This window comes from Vulpes lagopus, chromosome 21 (genome assembly GCF_018345385.1).
Source record: "Vulpes lagopus strain Blue_001 chromosome 21, ASM1834538v1, whole genome shotgun sequence".
Lineage (NCBI taxonomy): Eukaryota > Metazoa > Chordata > Mammalia > Carnivora > Canidae > Vulpes > Vulpes lagopus.
In genome coordinates, this window is record NC_054844.1 from 38,046,724 (window position 1) to 38,065,586 (window position 18,863).

General features: G+C 40.7%; 1 long non-coding RNA gene across 1 annotated transcript; it reads right to left on the reverse strand.

Moving 5' to 3' along the window:
• Positions 1 to 6,658: 6,658 nt before the first annotated feature.
• LOC121480363 lies at positions 6,659 to 17,267 on the reverse strand. Its single transcript, XR_005984942.1, has 3 exons — positions 17,117 to 17,267; positions 6,984 to 7,207; positions 6,659 to 6,846 (listed from the first exon to the last, which is right to left on the reverse strand). It is a non-coding gene; the product is annotated as an uncharacterized LOC121480363 (long non-coding RNA).
• Positions 17,268 to 18,863: the final 1,596 nt, after the last annotated feature.

An 18,863-nucleotide genomic window follows, 5' to 3' on the forward strand; every position in this document is an offset into this window, starting at 1 on the left:
TCCCTAATAACTCTGGGCTCATTAGCATCAGGGAGCATGCCTTATTTATCCTTTTGATCTCAGTCCATTGCAGATTTCCAATTATTTTCAGTTAATGAATGGATGAGTGAATTAATGTTAGAGGGACCTTCCTCATTTTTAAAATAAAGTCTACACATCAGAGCAGGAAGAGGCTCATAGAAATAACTAAGTCTGTTCCCTCTATTCCCATTATCCCTTCCTTTAGAGATGAAGAAGCAGAGGTACAAAGGGGTAATTTCGCCTACTGTCACACTGATAGTAAGTGGCCAGAGTGTGCATGTGGAAGCGTGTGGCCCTTGGCAGACAATCAGAAATAGTTGCCAAACATGAAACCAAAATCCAAATCCTAGGTCCTTTTTTTTACTATGCATTGTCCCTTTCTATCATGAGTCATTGTATCAGCAAAGATGCTTTTAGCTACAAGTAACAGAAAATGCAACTTTACAGGTTGGCTTAAATAATAAAGGCCCCTATTCGCTCTATGATTTTAAAATCTAGAAGGTAGGGTCGACTTCAGGGCTGGTGTGATTCAGCAGCTTAGTGATATCATGGTTTCCTTTCTATGTCTCTGTGTTGCATCCTGCAGTAGGAGCTTTATACTAAAGCCGCCTTCTTAAGGGTGGCTGCCAACTACTCTCAGGGCTATGTGCTTTGACATCCACATCCAGAAAGGAGAGAAAGTGAGTGAGGGAACAGTTGTGGATGGGGGTCGGGGTTAAGAATGTGCAGACAAAATGTGAGTCACTGCTAATGGGTATGAGGTGTCTTTTGGGGATGATGAAAATGTTCTCAAGTGGATTGCGGTAACTGCTGTACAAGTATGTGAGTATACACCATTAAAGTGTACACTTGAAGTGAATTGCATGGAATGAGAATTATATCTCAATAAAGCTGTTTTATTGTTATAAGTCAGAAGAACAGCACTTTACCTGATAGCTCATTTTCTGCCAGTACCCGAGAAGTTTTGTATGACCTTAACTGAAATTTAAGCTTGCTTTATCCCAAGTTGTGTATAATCTTCAACACAATATGAATGTGGACACAGGTGAGATGTATGACTCTGCTGCCATGAAGTCTGAAGGCCATTAGATGAAGACAGGAAGAGAAGAGGACATCAGGGACACTCCTGTACCTGAAGGGGAATTCTACTGAAACTCAAGCATCAGTTTTCCCTCTCCCTTTGGATTACTTCCTTCTAGTAGCATTGTTGGGGAAGTGGGAGGTCAGTTTCTCTTTTTCTTTCTTTCTTTCTTTCTTTCTTTCTTTCTTTCTTTCTTTCTTTCTTCCTTCCTTCCTTTCTTTCTTTCTTCTTTCTCTTTCTTTCTTTCTTTCTTTCTTTCTTTTTCTTTCTTTCTTTCTAGATTTTATTTATTCAGAGAGAGAACAGACATGGGATGGGGGTGGTGCAGAGGGAACAAGGGAGAGAGAATCCCAAGCAGACTCCCTGGTGAGCATAGAGCTCAGTGGGGCTCAACCTGACAACCCTGAGACCATCACTTGAGCCAAAATCAAGAGTCAGATGCTCGATCGACTAAGCTACCCAGGCGCCATGACTTATGTCAATTTCTAAGCAGTCTACTTGACTTCTCATATTCCACTCTGTTTCTGAGCTCTTGGTCACAGGCCACTGTCTACTTTACTGCTCTTTACAGCTCCAAATTGAAGGATTCCAGTCCCTGTCAAAGAAATGTTGCCACCCTCACAAGGGCATTTGTGGAGATGAGCTAGTTTGCTAGGGCTGTTGTGACAACCTGTCTCATACCAGGCAGCTTAAAACAACGAATTTATTCTTTCACAGTTCAGGAGGCTAGAGGTCTGACGTCAAGGTTTTGGCAGGGCTCGTTCCTTCTGAAATGAATTCCATGCTCCTCTCCTAGCTTCTGACGACTGCAGGCAGTCCTTTACATTCTTTGGCTCATGGGTCTCCCTCATCTCTGTCTCTGTCTTCACATGGTCTTTTCTTTTTCATCTCTATGTTTTCTTCCTTTCTGTCTCTTATAAAGGACACTAGTCACTGGATTTAGGGCACACCCTATCCAGGATAATCTAAACTAGAGATCTTTGCCATAGTTATATCTACAAAGGTTTATTCCAAATGATCACATTCTGAAGTTTCAGGGTGGCATGAATTATCGGAGGACACTATTCAACCCACTATAAAAAGTGAAGGAATCCTTCCCTATTGAGCCTGTTCTTTTTTACTCTCTACAATTCATTACACACAGTTATGTGGGTTCATCAGATTTTGCTGGAAGTTTGATGAAAATATAAAGGAACTACAGCATATAAGGGAAAAGCAACTATATGCTAATTATGATTTAATAAAAGATTCCTTAAGTAATTAAGCCTTTCATAGTCATCACTCCATGAATAACAGACCTTCTGTCTCAGGCCCATGAACCATGGAGAAGGGCTTCCTTCTTCAAACCCTCATGGTACAGCTGTCCCTTCAGTACTCCAGGGATTGCCCTTACCCTAGAGCCCTTCCCTTTCCCCAACAGATAGTCCAGGGGACCCGGTCATTATTAACCATTTCCCTAAGTCTAAGTTATTTACTACTAGAGGAACACCATAAGGATGAGTCCAACAGGATGGTCCAAGGTGGGGTTGGCAAACCTGCAGTACAGTAGAAAAATCAGGACTGGGTGTAGCACTCCATATACCACTCTTGTGAGTTACAGCTATGCCCCTTTCTTTTTCTAATTGTCCCCACATCTCTCAAGAATAGTTTCTCAAAACAATAGAGTTTGTATTCTTCTAGGTACTTGCGAGAAAAGGTCCATCACTGGGGCATGTATCCCTTAATATAAGGGCCAGAGTACGTTTTTAAAGGTGATATTCTTCTATATTCTTTCCTCACCCATTCTTGGGGGTAGTGGAGAGGAAGGGTTGGTGGTGGTTGTGGTAATAGGTAGTACTGGGGAGGCAGGCAGTGGATTCATTGTCCTGTTATAATACCAAAGTCATTTCTGATTAGACACCAACAAGATCACTAGTCTTGTTTCAGACATAGTTCATTTCCAAATTTTGAGTATATTTTTGTGTATAGAGGGCTCACAAAGGTACTGTTAATTCATTAAACCAGACTAATGACTTTTATGTGCAGCCAACACAAATAATATTGACCAACTTCTTGCTTCTCATTATCCTGAAATATAAATAAAGCCAAGATTTTATTCGTTATGGTCTCTATAATGTTGGAAATTCTTACAAAATATGTCAGCAAAGTCTTTTAAAGCACATCTTCTTAGGTAGGGCCTAAACCTTTCCTACTGGGGCCAAGTGACACCTTGGCCATATCTCTAATCCTTTATTTTTCCCTTAACTGATTCTGGCATTTAATTTTCTGGCCTGATTTAGTCTTTAGTTCCTGGAATATTTTATTGTTACTGTTTGTTTAATTATGAAACATGTCATTTGTACAAAAATTACAGAGACATATAACAAGCACTTATGTATGCACCCCTAGACTTCACCAAATGTCAATAGCTTGCATGCTTTGGAATTTTTTTTAAAAAACACATAAAACATTACAGATTCATTTAGGGCCAAGGAGGTGTAGGCTTTTTGTTTTTTGTTTTTTTTTTAAATCTTCTTATTGATGGTAATATTTTAAAATTTGGTCAAGAGAAATTTTATTTCAAGAAGGTGCTAAACTTCTTCCGAAAGTGTTTTTCTTTTAAATGACTGGAAAGTGAGTCTTCTCAATGATGGCTTTCTGGATGTCTCTATCCTAATGTTTTTTCTCATTCTGCAGTTCTTCTCGACTTGTCCCATTAATGCCCGTGTTTTGATTACTATTCTGATGACTCCTTAGTTCCTGTCTTTAACTTAGGTCTCTCTTTGGAATTCCAGAGTGGTACAGCCAGAGATCACCTTGTGCCTGTTGTGCCACAAGCCCTTCCATCTTAACATAATCCACGAGACCCATGATTTCCTCTAACTGCTTTTCCCTTTCTTTGCAAATTGCATCATCATTCAGTTAAGCATTTCCAACCCCTGAGACACCTTGATGCTTTATTCTACAGAGCACTTCTCTAAATGCATCAGCATGTCCTACTAATTCTAGCTCCTCAAATAGGTATCAAACTGACTCCTATCTTCTCCTGTGACCACCAGCCTAGTCCAAAGTATCATCTGCTTCCATGATAGCAATAGGTTCCTGATTCTTCTCTATCCTTCTTAGGGCCCTCCAGCAGGTTCTCCACATGGTAGTAGATTTTCAGAACACAAATCTGATAAGACCCCATCCTGCTCGACTCTGATTCTTAAGCTAAAAAAGAGTTGTGCATGTTCAGCATAGTCTGCCCAGACCATTCCTCTTTGCCTCTTCTGTTACCCTCATTCTATGTCCCAGTTGCTAGGTTTTGAAAGCAATATGCCTCTTCTTCTACCCAGAGCCTTCGCATGTGCTGTTCCTTCCTTATGATGTATTTACTCACTTATGGAGTTAAGTTCTATTCATCACTTAGATCTCAATATTATTTCCTTAGGGGAGCTTCCCTGACCCTCCACAATCTGGGTCAAGTTTCTTTAATATTAGTTTGTATTCCACTGTATTCTTTTCATCCTGGGACTTTTCTCAGATATAATAATAAACTCTTTTGTTTATTTGATTAAAATTGATCTTCCCATCTCCCCATCCCCTAGGAATATATTGTAAGATCTAAGAGAACATGAATAAATAAGTGAATCTCAAGCTACATGATTTATAGGTAGTCTTGCCCCGCCTGGATCATGTGGAAACAAGTGTGGTAGTGCCGATAAACAAACTTATGGCATTCTGGGTTTCCATTGTCATGGTCTCTCCCTCCACTGTTTCAAAAATAACATTAGGCCATAAGCTAATAATACCATTTTATAGTAAGGTGAAGGAGGGAAAGCTCCTGACATAAGATGCTTGATGAAAGATAGACTTATATTTTGGTATCTTAGTAAAATATAAAGAGCAATTAAACCAAATTCCTTAACTGTTCTGAAATGTTAGCCAGGAGGGACAACGGCTAGCCTCAGTTTCAGCTTCTAAAGTGACAATATGCTCTCTTCTAAGTGAGCTGTAATAACTAAAAATTATACATCCACAGCGCCCGTACCATAGTAAGAGTCGATAAATATTTGCAGACTAGAGAAACAACTGAATGCATAAATTAGTGAAAGTGAAATACCCAAATAGGAAATGCTCAATGAATTGTAACCATAACAATATTATAAAATGACAGGAAAGAATGCTTTCTTGTAAGAAAAAGGAAGCAGTGAGCTGGTGTGGTAATGAAAGATTGAAACTCGGTGGAGAGCAATCCTGGACAATAATCCAGAGCAGGTTTTGGGTCCAGGTATGGTGCCTGGGCAGCTTGGCTATGTTAACCACTCAAGAATAGGAAGACACCTACAGCCTGTTGTCGACTATCACCTGATGTCCACAGGCAGCTGTAGATAAAAAGGAATGGAGAAATAGGGCCTCACAAAAGAAAGGAAGGGATGAGCCACAGACAGAGGGGTAGAACCAGCAGAGGGGTGGGTGACCTCTGAGGTCACCTCTGAGACCAAAAGGCAACTGTCAGAACTCCAAAGAGTCAGTTCAGGTGGGAACAAAACCATGTCCTCCGTACCTCATGATAGCAATACAAGAGTCAAGGATGACTTTGGCAATGACGATTTTCAGCTAAGTGGTGGGGCTAAAGGCAGAATCAACTGAGCCGGGCCATGAGCAGAAGGTGAGGTACACAGACAGAGAGCTTGCATTCTTCTTTCAAGAAATTTGTCTGGAATTGGCAGAGGAGAGACTGGGTGGGGAAGTGTGAAGTGGAGACAGGGTTGAGAGAGAAGCTTTTTTGTTTGTTTTGTTTTTAGGTGAAGATGCTTAGCATATTTATAGTCTGAGAAAGGAATTGGAATTAGTGTTCTGGGGAGAGAGGAGAATTAATTTTTTTTTTTTTTTTTAGAGAGAGAGGACAATTAATTCATTGAAGTTCTGAAGAGGCGTCAGGGTGCTTGTCCAGCCCTCATCAGCCCCCTGGGACACCCCAAAATTTTTTTAAAAAAATGCTTTCTCGATATCCCCTCTCCATTCATCCCTGGACCCTCTCTCTTAGTCTGGGCTTGTATTTACATTCTTGACCTCCTGCTGGATTCCCCTGACCTTTTACTTTGCCTCTTATTTTCTTTAGCCTGCTCTCACCCTTAAGATCTGATGACGGATTTAGCTTGTCTGGCACACAGCCACCATTCGCCTTGGCTGCACTACTGCCTTCACCCTTAGCTGTTGCAACTCTTGGCCACCCTGGGTAAAGGCCCTGCCAAACCCCCCTCCCAGACTTGTCCACGTGGAGGAGAAGTGCTTCCAGGAGGAGCTCACAGCAAGAGGATGAAGTCTGAGTGCAGAGGGAAAGTGAGCTTGGCCAAAGGCTGGCAAGGAGGAGAGACAAGGAACCAGTGGAATTTCCCAGGAAGGGCGACTTGACTGTTCCCTTTAATCTGATTCTGTACTATTCTGTTTTTTGTTTTTTTTTTTTTTTTTTTTTTTACCATAACAATATACTATGTGAAAAACAAAGCTTTTTTAAAAAAAAAAACAAAACTGATAAATGAGGAGAAGGAAGTGTGTTCATTCATTCATTCATTCATTCATAGATACTTCCAGAGCCCCAGGTAGACCACCTGCTAGGTGCTGGGGACACAGGTGAACAGTCTCCAACCCCGATCTCAGGGAGCTTTCCACTAAGCAGGATTGATGAGCAGACATTAAGCAAATAATTACACACTTGCTTGCGTCAGTGCAGAAGTTGGGACTCTGGGAGAGTTCGACCCTGAGCGCTTCTGCTTTCCCTGAAAGGTAGGAGGCAAGGTCATTTGCTTGGAAAGGGACTGGAGCTGGGTAGGGGGCTTGAAAGCTATGAGGAAGGTTAGGAAAAAGGGTTGCAGGAAAGGGGGGAACATGGAAAGAGGAACAGAACTGCGCAGACCTTTTGCTTGAATGTCTCCAAGCTCAAGTCCCAGAGCCTGATTTGAAGCTGGCCATCCATGTCACATGTGTAGCAAATTCCTTTTCTTTAGACTCTGTTAGTCACCATTCTCCTTTTAGCATTGCCAGCAGCGATCTCCTTTTGCAGAAGTATCCTCAATTCACAGTGATCATACTGGTAATAGCCAATCCTTATCTTCAGGACTGTTAAGTGACAGGATAGACCTTTAGATTAAAAGCAATATGATAAAAATACATAAATAAATAAAAGCAATACGACTGTGTCCTTATTAGATTCTTAATTAGACTTTAAGGCGCTACTCTTAAGAGTCACTCCGCCCTCGTCCCCTGGGCTTTGGCAAGCCAGAACCATTGCCTCCCCAGGACATTGGCACCATAGCCCTGATGAAGCCTCAAATATATTACCAATAAAGTGACTCCAGTGGTATCTATTGTTAAACAACAACCCTTTAATCACAGTCTTATGAATTATAAGTGCCTTGGAGCTTTTTCCCCTTAATCTTACATGCACATTTCTTAACATTCACTATCCTATGAGCATATATTTTCTGGATATTGGAAAAGAGAATTAAAAACAAGACAGGCATCTCCTCACACGTTTCTCTTGCAGAAAGCAGTGCTTTATTTCATTGATCTACAGGGTCTACCTTCTGTGCAGTGAATTTTCAAATGTTTGTGGAGTTTCCTCTTGAATGCTGTACTAAAATCAGGGTGGTGTTTTCAGATGTGAAAGAGCAAAACAAGAGGTTGTGACAAAGAGAAGTATTTCACGAATATGTTCTAGATAACGGATTCACTCATCCTGTGCACATCTTGCCTAAATCCCTCCATTCATTTTGTTTGTTTTTACAGGAGATATCTATCTGGGGCAGCTCGATCTGTTACGAGCTGTGAGGAGGGAGACAAGGAGAGACAAGATTTGTTGCTGAGTTTTTAAAAAAAAAAAACATCTGCATATGTTTCACATAATAGGCAAATAAATGTTTATTCAATTGAATTAAATTGAACCAGGATCAAGGACGTGTGGCTTATGGTTGAAAAGCACGTTGCTACGGTACACAGTTGAATCAACAGTACTGGGATGGAGGGGGGGTGAGGTGGGGAAGAGAAAAGAAGAAGGCAAAAATCTAAAAGTGAGGACACAGAAGCAAAGTGAACGGAGCACAGCTGCAAAGATGGAGATCGGTACCCTTATGCCTTATTTGTATTTTCCATTTGTATGTGTGTAAGTGTGTATACGCAGCAGTGTCCACATGCGTGTGTGGAGCTAGGATAACATGACAGGGTCAGACGTTAATAAATAAGAAATCGAGTTAAACTTCATCGCATCTCTTTCATTTTAAACTAACATACCAGTTCCCACGGCTCCCCATGCCACACAACCCCCCCCTTTCCCAGCCCCACGTGTGAACAGAAGGCCCATCGGTAGCCTGAAGCAGGTACAATTCCTGCAAACTACTTCCCCCTTCAACTTTGCACAGATCTCCAGGGTAGGCACCATGGCCCCTGTGTTCTAGAATGCCAGGGTGAAGCCCAAATAAAAGGTTCAAAGAAAACAGCAAGGACAGGAAACAGTAACCATGAGTGCGTGCTGCGGTGTTCCCCTTGCCCCGTGTCACCCCCAATTCCTGCGTTTGCAGAACTCCCCACCTTTGAGGGTTGGTTGGGCAGCTCAGACACTGCTTATTATTAGAGCTGAATACATCAGCGACTGGCTTTCCTCACCTCCTTTGGGGTAAATCAGGAGTCCCCCCCACGCAGGGGCAGGGAGACTGGGTGGGGGGACCCTGACTCCTGCAGCAGCTGCAGGAGCTGGTGGTGTGGACAGAGCCTGTGCTCGCCTGGTCACCCCCTGGGCTGCCCTGCTCAAGGAGGTGGCCCTGATGGCTTAGACCAGCCCCCTGGGGGAAGTGGAGCATTTTGGAGATCTATCACCCTACCCTAGAGCTTGTGGGAGGCCCTTCTGTGCCGAAGAAGAATCTGCCCCCATCTGGCAGGTGCAGGTTCCTGCCAGTCATCCTGTCCGTGGCTCCAGAGCTACCAGCCCTCCTTTCCCTAAGTTTCTGTTCTGTTAAAAGCCACCAAAGTTTGCCTCGTTGCTTAACAGCTACCAACCCCTGGTGGTACAATAAGGCTGCCACACGTGTCCAGTTACATCCATAAGCCTTTTCATGGTATTATGCGCCTCTGAAAATATAGAAGTCTTTTATGAAGATGTACTCTTGTATTATGGGGCATTACCACAGGGCCTATTATGTCCCCCCACCCACCCCAAAATAACAGAACTAGCACATGTTTCTACTCGTTTAGCCTCGGACTACTAACCCAGAGAAAGTAATTAGCTTACTTATACTTTAATTTTTTTTAAAAGATTTTATTTATTTATTCATGAGAGACACAGAGAGAGAGAGAGAGAGGCAGAGACACAGGCAGAGCGAGAAGCAGGCTCCATGCAGGGAGCCTGATGTGGGACTTGATCCCAGGACCCCAAGATCATGCCCTAAGCCAAAGGCAGAAGCTCAACCGCTGAGCCACCCAGGCGTCCCTTACTTATATACTTTTAAGTGTACATAGTCAACATTAAGTGGCTCAACTGCCAATACGCAAATGAGATATTTTAAAAATTAAGTTTATGTCACCCTGGGAAGGAGGAAAAGGAAAAGACCGTAGTTATCAGCTTGTACATAGGGGACCCTTAAAGTATACACAATTTAAGCCCATTCCTGGGAAGAATAACCTGGGTCACCTGTGACCCCACTCCCTTTCCCATTGAGAGACTACAGCTTCACACTTGCTGTGCATCTTTTCCGACCATTCTGTGGTCACAGTAGCTGCCATCACCAGTGAAGGCTCACCTGGCTCCCAGTATAGTCACTGGGCTTACTTCAAGGACACAGCCCAATCCTACTAAATCTTGGTGCTCATCCCCTCCTTTATGTCTCCTAGTTGAGTTTATGAGGGTCACATGAAATGTAAGCAGGCATCTCTGGTCACCTACCATCTCCTGAGGGCTCCTTCCCATACTGTTTTCTATGTCCTGCCTGTTAACTGAACCCTGAGCCTCTCCTCACTCTCCTACCCAACCCCTGTGACCTCTAGAATTCCTGCACCATAATCATTAATCTTCCTTACCTTTGACTTCTTTCCTGGACATTTGCTCCACTTCCTTGTCGTCATTAAAATAACCCCCAGGTGGCATATCCCCTGCAGCCTTTTCACCTGGGGGCTGTTTCTTTTTGTGCTTGCCAGAGTCCTTTCTGTATTAACAGAGGTGTCACGGACAAGTCTTGCCATGGTTATCCAAAACAGCACCCCTTGAGTGCGCACATCTTGCCACCCCAAAGACCTTGAGCTACTAACAGTCACATCTTTTTTTATGTAGGTTCTTCTCAAGAGGAAACTCTAGTCTCTCCCATCTTCTTGACGTGTCATCAATATCCTCTCCCATGTGTGGATTGTCATTTCACTCTTTGAGTATCTTCTGATGAACCCAAGCTCTCAACTTTAATTAAGTACATCAATCTTTTATGGCTTATGCACTTTATATAATATTTACAACATGACTTCTATTTACAATTTACAGTTGACCTTTATTTACTTAGGACTAATATCCATAATTTTCTGATCTTGAAGTCCTAAAGATAGTCTATTTTATGATCTTCATAAAGTTTAATGATTTTTGGCTTTCACATTTAGATGTTTAGTCTACCTGAGAATTTTCTATGCATGGTGTGAGAGAGGCATCTGACTTTGTTTTTGTCTGGAAGGATAGTCAATTTCCCAGGATGACTTATTGAAAAGATCATCATTTCCCTATTGACCTGCTGTACTACCTCAATCTTATTTCAATAGCCCATTTATTAATGCATCTGTTTGGGAAGTCTACTTTGTTCTACTGGTCTATGTTTTTCTCTGCCTCTACAAACACCTTATGGTCTTAATTATTTTAGCTTGATAATGCCTTACGTAAATGATGTCTACTTGTCACCTCACCTGTTTTTCTTTTTTCTTTTTTTTTCAAAAGTGTCTTAGTGATCTTTGGCTCTTTGCATTATGCAAAATTTACATCGGCTTATTAATTTTCAAAAAAAGAAAAACCTGTTGGGTTAAGATTAGTATTTCTCTGACTCAGTTTAGAGAGAGTTGACCTTTCTTAAATATTGTGTTTTCCAATCAGTGAACATGGTCTATCTTCCCATTTACTTAGACCTCCTTAAACATCATTCAGTTAAGTTTTATGCACTTATCCAGAAAGTTCTTGCCTATCTTGTCATTTTTATTATTATATACTTTTTATATTAATTTAAATAGTATGTTTTAATTTTATTTTTCAACTACTGCTAACATGTGAAATACGTGCCAAATTTTATTTCCAGGAAGTTTAATAGAAATAATAAGAGAGTTTATTTAGCAATTTTCTGAAGCATCTTTTGCCGAGTATATGCACAAAATCACATCATTTGCAAGTAGTTTTATTTGGTTTCTTCTTCTCTAAGCTTTGCAGTTTTAGTTTCTTCTTGTCTTCTTTGCATTTAGGCATGCTAAATTTGAAGGAACTGTGTGGTGTTGAAAGCAGCTGTGTTACACAAATTCTACCTTTATATGTATTTATTTACAATAGTTCATTGTTAGTAAGTGGAGAGGTAAACATATAACGGTGACTGTTCAACAAAACTATTAAATGTTAATGAAAACTTCTAAGATGCTACAGATATTACAATGCTATCTCATCTTGATGCCAGTATGTAAACTTTACAGAACTATCAAATTATGCCTCATTAAAAATGCCATTTGAAGACTGTTCATTGGCAAAGTGTTGACTACCATAACATCTGATAATCTTGAACTAGCAAGCAAAACTTTGATGTTAATAACATTTTTTACAACATGTTAGAGAGCAGGCATTTGCATTTGTATTGTTGATGTTTAGAGAAAAAGGACACTGCATCTTTCCACTATTAAGTCAAGCCGTGGCAATTTAGGTTCTGCAAAACAGTATTTTCTGCAACAGTGTACTAATGTTCTAAATCTGAGTTCTGGTTTTCTCTGTGTTTAATTTGTAAATTTATTTGCTTTCATAGTGTTATAAGAACTATGATTATACATTGTTTATGCTTAATTTTATTACATATTTGAGTAAAATTGTAATTAAATTAGTTTAAAGCAATCCTGGCTTCCTGTCTGAAATAGTCTCTTATTTTATTACTTACATCGGAGAAATTCTGTTCTGATGAATAGGAGACTCTCCTTTGTCTCACTTTGGAAGACTCTGGCTTTGCTGATGTTCTTAAAATATGTACGTTACCTACTTGCATTTGGGTACATGTGCCTGACTACATCTTTCCCCACTCTGGGGGCTCCTGAGTGCTCTTTTTTAAATGCAGATATTATTTAGCCTTTGTCTACTTAAAAGTATTCAATAACTTTATTTTTAAGATAATGTTAAAAATTCTTTTTTAGTTTTATTGACATATAATTAACATTCAACATTTATTTATAAGTATAAATACACCACATAATGACTTGACATATATCTATATATCTATATGATTACTACAGTAAGTTTAGTTAACATCCATCAACTCATACAGTTACAGAAAAATTTTTCCCTTGTGATGAGAAGTTTCGGATCTTACTCTCTTTCAAAATTCTTAACATAACTCAGAAAGCTCTGTATAATGTAGCTCCTACCCACCTCTCTAAATTCACTTTTGCAAACTGCTCCATTCACAGTTGACTCTAAGTGGAAACCTCAGCCTTCCAATTGCTCAGACAAAAATCCCCATAGTCACCCTCGGCTGCTCCCAAGGATACACCATATCAGCAAATCATTCAGGCTCTACTTTCAAAATACGTAGAAACTGACCGTTTCTTATCACTTTCACACTGTCGTGTGGTTCATGCCACCAACATGTAGTTACTATTCTGCAATAATTTCTTGATTAGTGTCCATGCCCTTACTCCTTCATTAATTTTCTATTGCTGTAACAAATTATCACAAACTCAGCATCTTAAAACAACACTAATTATTATCTTGCAGTTCATAGCAATCTGATAGATTTGGCTGGTTGGTTTTCTGATCTGGGAACTACAAAGTTAAAGGTGTCTGGAAGCTCTGGGGAGGAATCCACTTTCAAGCTCATTCAAGTTGTTGGTGGAATTCAGCTCCATGTGGATGTAGGCAGCCTAGTGTTTCTGCTCAGAAACACATTCAGGCTGGGGATCTCTGCAGCATGGTGGGTGATGCTCCAATGGCTGAACTGGCTCTCCTTGAGCATGGGGGAAACACACACAGCCACAGTGCACTGCTTTAGAGTGTTTTATACATAATGTGCTCTGTGTGTATGTATCATTGAAGGAAAATGTTTCAGATATAAATGGTGCATGCATAGGCTGGCTTTAAAGGATGTATGTGTGCTCTCGTATGACTGTTTAATATTAGGCTCTTCCCCTGCTAGATTATAAGCTTCGAGAGGGCAGAGGCCCTGCTTATGCTACTCTATCCTCAGGGCTAAACACAATGCCTGGCACAGAGGAAGTACTCAGTAAGTATATGTTGAATAAATACTTGAACAAGAGTTTTGTATTGGTCAGCAAGCCAGACTACAAAAATGTTTTGAATCTCATCATCAGTTAATGTTATCTTCATAATCGAGGTAAAATAAATTGAGCCTATAATATTACTGAGTGGATTTAGGAGAAAAGATGTCTATCAGAAGTCAATTTCTGCTCCTCATGCAATAGTCCTGGGGTGAATCTGCGCCCCAGAGAGACGCAGGCCCTGCTTGGATATATAGATGGGGGCTAAGACCTGAGCCCATGGCAGACTGGGGCTGCGTTATACCTAGCTCACTGGTTGGCTGATACTTTGAGACAGGCCTGTTCTTTCTGTCTTGTCCTGGCAAGGATGCAAGGATGGAGATCCAGCAGCAAGCAAGCCTTGGTCTGACAAGGAGGTCTAATACCTTATTCAGTCCAAATACAACTACCCCAAGGGAGACTAAGTAGACTCTCAAAATACATTACCTTCGACCTTATAGAGAAGGCTGTATGGGGGATGGGCTAGTCAGCCTTCTTCCTGAATTTTTTTAATTAATTACTATTCCCTTTGAATAGGCCCTTCTTCCCTTTGTGAATTCCTGATATTGAGGGCTCAAGTCCACCTGACAATGTGGGTGGGTTACAATGACTGTCTTTAAATCCACTAAATAGGTAAAGAAGATATCCAGATTAATTTGTACAAAATAAAGAGAATTAATTCCTGTCATTTGTGAAGATTTTTCTCCACTTTCAGTATTATGGAAGCTATAGGAAGGGTTATACTAATCTGTGGAACCTAATCTATAAACCAGGAAACATTCAGTAAGCCAATGATGAGCAAGACTCATAATAAGCCTACCTCTTTAAAAAGGAATACTAGTTCCACATTTAAAAGGCTGGCTTCTATTTGTTCAATTCATACATTCAACACACATTTAAAATAATCATCATTCGATTTTTGTTAATGGTCCAAAAAAGAAAGTTGTATTGGATAACCCCCTCTGGGTGTTCCCTGGGTTTCATGGATTTCCCCAATACACATCAGGGTCAAAGCCAAGTAGACAAAACCACTTGTGGTGAGGGCTGATGATTTGCCATGTGATTTGAGATGCAGTTTTTTGATCTATTTGGGCTCAGTTCCCTGATCTCTGACAGGAGGTGAACATTTCTCCTTCGGGGTTTTGAGAAACAATGGAGTTAATTATAAAACACTTTGCCAAAATACCATGCTACACACAAGTGCTCAATAATAAAGGCTGCTTTGTAACTTCAGGATGTTCTGAAAGTTGATCAGAGATGATGTGGGTGAAATTCACTTTGGAGTTAAGGTTTTGCTTAGATTTTATTTTTCTTTTCCTGGGGGTGGTCCTGTGAGGAGTGCTGCAGGTCCCCAGGATTAGTGACTTCGGTCTAGCCAGCCATACAATGTGGCAGGCATTTCAACAAGCAGAGGACAGACAGCAATGAATAAATAGTTGTTGCCTTCAAGGAGCTTAGCAAATGGGGAACACAGAGAAACGTGCACTTCTAAGTCCATGTGATAAGTGCTTTGAGAGCACAGATCCTAATGCTGTGAAATAGAAGGGGAACCAGAGTAGAACAGCTAAAACCTGAAAGAGTTTATAAAGGGGAGAAGAAGATAGGACAGTATGGTCCCAGAGGAGAGAAGAGAGAGAAAACAGAGATCTTAGGGAACTAAAAGTAGTTCTGTCTGGCTAAAGAGCAGAGAAGAGTAGCCTCACAGTGGGGTAGTGAGGGCTTTACTCCACATTAGAGATTTTAGGCTTTATCCTAAGAGCAATAGGTAACCATTAAAAGGTATTAAACAGGGAAGCAATATAATCTGATCTGTGTTTTGAAAGGTCATTCTAGAAAAGTGTTCTGAAAGGTCACTATGTTACCTATATTTTACCACAATACAAAAATACCCTCATGGGGCACCTGGCTGGCTCAGTCGGTGGATCATATATAACTCTTGATCTCGCAGTTATGAGTTCAGGCCCCATGTTGGGTGTAGAGAGTACTTTTAAAAAATCTTAAAATAATTTTAAAGCTCACTATGGACAATTTTTCCATAAAAGAAAAAAATCGGACATTATCAAAATTAAAACCTTTACTCTGTGAAAGCCTCTGCGAAAAGAATGAAAAGACTGGAGGAAAATATCTGCAAACTACACATCCAACACAGGATTCACATCTAGAATATATAAAGAATTCTTCAAACTTGACAGTAAAAATAGCAACAACAAAAAATATTGTGATTAGAAAGTAGACAAAAGACACGAGTAGTCATTTTACTGGGGAGATACAGATAGCAAATAAGCACACAGAAAAAGCCTCAATATCATTAGCCATTAGGGAAATATATATTAAAATGCCAGTGAGCTATTACTACATACCTAACAGAATAGCTAAAACTAAAGATAATGAGAATACCAAGTTCTGGTAAGGATGTGGAGAAACTGGATCGTTCACATTTTGCTATGGGGAATGTAATTGGTACAACCACTCCAAAAAATAGTTTGGGAGTTTTTCATAAAACCAAACATGCAACTATGTACCACCTAGCAATTATATTTTTGAGTCTTTACCCCAAGAGAAATGAAAACTCATCCTTACACAGAAACCTCTCCATGAATGTTCATAGCCACTTCGTTTGTCGTAGCCAAAAAAACTGGAATCAATCTAGATGTCCTTCGACGGGAATGATTACACAGACTGTGGTACATACTTACCCTAGAAACTATCCAGCAATAAAAAGAAACAAAACTATTGATACACACGACTTGGATGCATCCCCAGCTAATTGTGTTGAGTGAAGAAAGCCAATCCCAAAAGGTTACGAACTGTATGATTTCGGTTATCTAACAGTTTTGAAGTGAGAGGGGTTTAGGAATGGGGAACAGAGTAGAGTTTGCCAAGGGTGAGGAACAAGCCAGGTGCAGGCTGTGCTAGAGGAGAGCAGGTACAGTTAGAAGGGATAAACCGAAGGTTCTTTACGGTGTTGGAACTTGTCTTTGGTGGTTGATGCACGAATACACATAAGTAATAAAACTGCATAGAGCTTAATATGCACATGCGTGCCTGCCCACCACACGCACTACTGTAAGTAAAACTGCTGAAATCTGAATAAAATAGGTGCATTCTCTCAATGTTAAAATCCTGATTATGACATTATCCTATCGTTTTGCAAAATGTTACTATTGAGGGAGCTGGGCAAAGTGGACAAGAAATCTCCCCATAGCATTCCTTACAATTGCATGTGCATCTACAGTTATCACAACAAAAAATTCAATTTAAAAAAAGTCGCTCTGACTGCCTTGTAGAGAATGGATTTAAAGCAGAAGTTGTCCCACTTCAGTGTCTCCGGGGAGCTTGTAGAACAAATTGCTGGGCTTCGCCTCCAGAATTTCTGAGACAGGTGGTCTTGGGTTGGCCTGAGAATTTGCATTCTTAACAAGTTCCCAGGTGATACTGATACTTCCGGTTGAGGAACTTCACTTTGAGAATCACTGAACTAGAGGGTCATTGTGGCTTACCCCCACTTACGGGGAAAAAACAGTTTGGCTTTACCTCCAGTGTTGTTCAGGCTCGGGTCTCGTGATAGGCTTCTGCTAGGTCCTTGGGTTCTAGGGCAGCTTTGAAGCAGAAGAGCTCAAAGGATGGCCCCCAGGCTGGTGGCATTAGAATCACTTGGGGACTCACTAGAAATGCACAATTTGGGGTTTCCCCCTCAGATTTAGTGACTAGGAAGCTCCCAGGGTGCAGCCCTGCAGTCTGTGTTTTAACAAGCCCAGCAGGTGACTCTGACGCATGCCAAAGTTTGAGGAACCTTGGATTAGACAGAGGCAAGCGAGGATGCTGGGAAGCTATTTAGGTCCTTTTGAGTTAATATTAACAAGCACGAAGGGCTTTCCAGGTGTATCTAATTCCAAAACACGATGTGGCAAAGGAAAAATCAAGGTGTGGTCTCTGTAGGGCAGCGGTTATTGACTTCTAGTCTCTTAAGAGCAGACACAGAAGTCAACACTAACTTACTGCCTTCACTCACTCAGCCAATGCTGGTCTAATTAACCAATTAAGGGATCATAAAGCACACAGAAACAATAAGTCTAAGATTGACATTAAGTGGCAATTAGTGGTATTAGGCAGTGCCCATTATATGCTCATAAACGTATCAACAGGTTGATCTTAAAAGGGAATACAAGCAGACAGTGTTCGTGAGCTGCCAGGCTTTCAAGGGCATCTTATTTACTGTGAGTCACAGGATCAGTTGCCCCTTGAACAATACATTTCAGGTTGGTTAATTCCGCCATCCCAAAACTTAAACTTAAAGCCACCTATTGAAGGCCTACTCTGGTTTTTCCATTATGTGCTGGGAGGGTTCTGGAAGTGGAGAGCAGTATCTGATTTCTCAGTCCTCTTCTATTCCTAGCTGTGATTTTAGATGTGGCTGGCTGTCAACATTCAGAGACCCGTTAAGTCACTGGGGACCACAGCTCAGGGTACATGTGTGAGCCAGTGGGTTTATTACCAACTCTGTGCTCATGAGTCATCACTGCTCTATTTGTGGAACAAGGCAAAGATTGCCGGGTCATGGTCAATGCCTGACTTGGCTCAGCAGCTCTCTAAGTAGATATTAATTTGGAATAAGTTTACTCATTTATTGCTCTGCTTGCAAATTAACCAGTAAAATGTCTAAAACACTTTTTCAGTACGTTGTTAGCAGAAAATTGACAGCTCTCAAAAATGCTTCTTTGTTGAGAACTTCCCGACCATCCTCTGAAATTTCTAACATCTGACTTTATAAAGAGATTATATGGTGTAGAGGAAAGAACCGAGTGTTGAAATAAAACAGATTTATATTTAAATAGCAGCACCGTCACTTAATAGCTGTTTGGTCAATTGCTTAAATTCTCTAAGCCTCAAGTCTCCATTTGTAACATGGGCTAAAATGCCTTTCTTGTGTGGTTGATTTGAGAAAAGCAAATGACAATGTACAGAGCACAGCATGCCTTTGACATAATGCTCCTTCCTCCTAATGTTGGAGCTAATTGCTTGGTCTTGGTGTGAGCCTTTCCCCCATAAACTTAATAATCTATGGAAAAACTCAAATGACAGTATGACAGATCCATTTTTCTTTTCCTTGTTTTCTTTTCTCCACTGTTTCGGTCGGCATAAGATCAGTCCTTCCGAGGTTTGGTCAGCTCTAGTCCATTTGCCAAGGATCCTGTCACTCCTTTTACGGTCTGAAAAGTGATATTCATATCTGGAAGGCATCCAAAACATAATGATACTCCAGCTCATGTTTGTCAGGCAG